This window comes from Corvus kubaryi, unplaced genomic scaffold, assembly GCF_017639235.1.
Source record: "Corvus kubaryi isolate FWS band 111438036 unplaced genomic scaffold, C.kubaryi_AGA036_p1.0 37265, whole genome shotgun sequence".
Taxonomy (NCBI): domain Eukaryota; kingdom Metazoa; phylum Chordata; class Aves; order Passeriformes; family Corvidae; genus Corvus; species Corvus kubaryi.
In genome coordinates this window covers 2,115,177-2,117,834 of record NW_024581080.1, presented here as the reverse complement: position 1 = coordinate 2,117,834, position 2,658 = coordinate 2,115,177, and the positions used below count along the sequence as shown (strand labels likewise).

At 55.6% G+C, this 2,658-nt stretch overlaps 1 protein-coding gene across 1 annotated transcript in view; it reads right to left on the bottom strand.

Moving 5' to 3' along the window:
• Positions 1 to 2,658, bottom strand: part of GFRA2 (GDNF family receptor alpha 2) — a 25,447-nt gene that overhangs the window by 11,077 nt on the left and 11,712 nt on the right. The window lies entirely within an intron of this gene.

Genomic DNA, 2,658 nt, shown 5'->3' with positions numbered 1-2,658 from the left:
CAAGGCTTTAAACACACCAAAAACTGGGATGGAAAATCTGGGAAATGACCCCAAAATCCCCACTTTGGATGCTGAGGAGCTCCAGCCCAACCCCAACCAAAATCTTTGATGAGGGGGAGCATCCCTGACCCCCCACAGCTTTAAACATGCAAAAAACAGGGATAAAAATTCAGGAAAATGACCCAAAACCCCCACTTTGGATGCTGAAGAGCTCCAGCCCAACCCCAACCAAAATCCTTGACGCAAAAACATCCTGGGAGCATCCCTGATGTCCCCACAGCTCTAAACACACCAAAAACTGGGATAAAACTCCGGGGAAATGACCCAACATCCAAAGTGAGGATGCTGAGGAGCTCCAGCCCAAGCCCAGCTGGAATCCTTGACACACAAATATCCCGGGAGGGGGAGCATCCTTGGCTTGAAACACACCAAAACCTGGGATAAAAAAAAAAAATCGGGGAAATGACCCAACATGCCCACTTTGGATGCTGAGGAGCTCCAGTCAGTGGAGGCTGGGAATTTCTCCGGCACCACTGGAGCGTGTAAGAGCAGATTATTTGTGTTCCCGACTTGCTGATGCAAGATGAAAAATCCAGCGAGCTGCAGCTGCTGAAATCAGCTCTTTTCTCCCCTTCCCTTCCCTTTCCCCTTCACTGAGGTTTGTGCTTCGCCAAAGGTTTTTGTATTCCGGGAGCTAAAACCTGTCCCTTGCAATCAGCCACAAAAGCTCCCGGACTTTGTCAGGCTCCTGCGAGCTGGGAAAAGATTCCCGAGCTCGGAAAAGCTGGGAAAAGCTTCCCGAGCTGCACAAAGAGCCACGCAAATCACGGCTCAACTGCTGCCGGAGTTCTGGAGCAGCTCCCTCGGGACTTGCGGCCGGGTCAAGGTGGTTGGAATGGATTTCTACGGAGCAAAACCTGGGATTTCAGCCCAGGATAAGCCAGATCCTGCCCTCCAAGCCCAGGGAGCTGATCCTGTCCCTTCGCCAGCATCTGAGTCCTTGAGGGGACCCAAGGAGGGACATCCCGGACCCTCTGCGCCTGCACAAGGACAGCAGGGAATGTCCTCCCCAGTGGTTAAACCCCTCCTGCATCTGGAACATTCCACATCCAGAGCCATTCCCAGCAGGATGGAGCAGCTGGTGGCTTCCTTGTGACCTTCGTGACCAAGGGGACAGGGCTGGTGTCCAACCCCAGCAGCTGAAAAATAGCACAGAGAGCCAGGAAAACCTCTGGAAGGGCTGTTTTCCATGCTGGAATATTCATTTTCCCTCTCCGCCAGTTCCTCTGGCTTTTTTAGGGGTGGAAGTCCTGTCCTACGGGAGCAGCAGCCCCCGGATCGACATCCACACGGGAAAAATCCCCCTGGAAAGCCCTGGCCTGGCAGAGAAGGTTTTCCCTCATTAGGCTTCGAGCCAGGAGGGTTAATTAATTACCCTGGCAGGTTAATTACTCTGGCAGGAGAATTGTCTCATCTCCTGTCACCTCCGGCTCTGGGAGCACTTGGGATCTGCTCCGGCTCCAGTGGCCTCGCCAGGTCCCTGTCGGATCGGGATGAGCATCAGGCCGGGATGTCGGATTGAGGAACTCCTGGATAATGGGAAATCCCATGGCACAGCCCAGCCCTGCCTTGTCCATAGGGATGAGGGGACACAGAGGGGTCTCGTGTCCCGTCATTCCCAGGGGGGGATGCCAGAGGGGAGCGAACCAGATGGGATCTTCTCCTGAAAACCCAGATCCTAGGAATGCTTCCATGCCCCATCCCAAGGAAAAACCACCAAGGTCACAGCAAAACTCTGCAAAACCAACACAAATAAATCCCAGATTTGGGCATTTTCCAGAGCGAGAGCCCCCATCCCAGCAGCATCCACGCTTTCCCCAAAAAACCCCATTTCCCCCTCGGAGCGAACACTCCCAGCAGTGCCTCCCCTTCCCCCTTTTCCGCTTTGCCTCTTTGTGGGGAGACTTCATTCCCTGCAGGAATTAAAGCTCAGCAGCCCCGCGGCCTCCGCAGCCCCCCCAGCCCCGTTATCCCTCTCCGAGCGCAGATCCATCGGCAGCATCCGCCTCGGAGCGCGCTGATGGAGAGGAGCTGCCATTCCTGGGTATCTTTTATTCATGGACACCGGCTCCTCGGATTACTTTTTGATAAAAAGCCACATTCCCACATTTCAAACATCTCCGCTCGCAGCCGGAGGAAGACCTGGAGCTCGCATTTATTTCCCTGCCGAGCGCCAGGAAACTCCATCACCTTGATGGGAAAAAGATCCCGCTCCTGGCAGGAGCTGGAGCTGTCGGGAGCCCGATCCGGTCCCCGAGGGGGACAGGAGGGGTTGTCCCTGTGACAAATGGGTTTCATAAGGAACAGGAGCCTCAGCTCCCAGCTCTGCGCTTCCAAAGGAGGAAACAGCGGGAATTCAGCAGCCGAGGAAGTTTAGGGGCTGCAGCTCCGTCCCCGTTTCCTGGGATCTGCCCCGTGGATCTTGCCCAGGCATTGGCCCAGTGCTGCTTCCTGAGGCAAACACGGGGAAAATGGAGCCGAGGATTTGCACCGATGCCAGGGAGGTGACACCGATGCCGGGGGGTGACACCGATGCCAGGGCTGTACCAGAAGAAGCCCTCACCTGCACAGGTGACACCGATGCCAGGGGGGTGACAC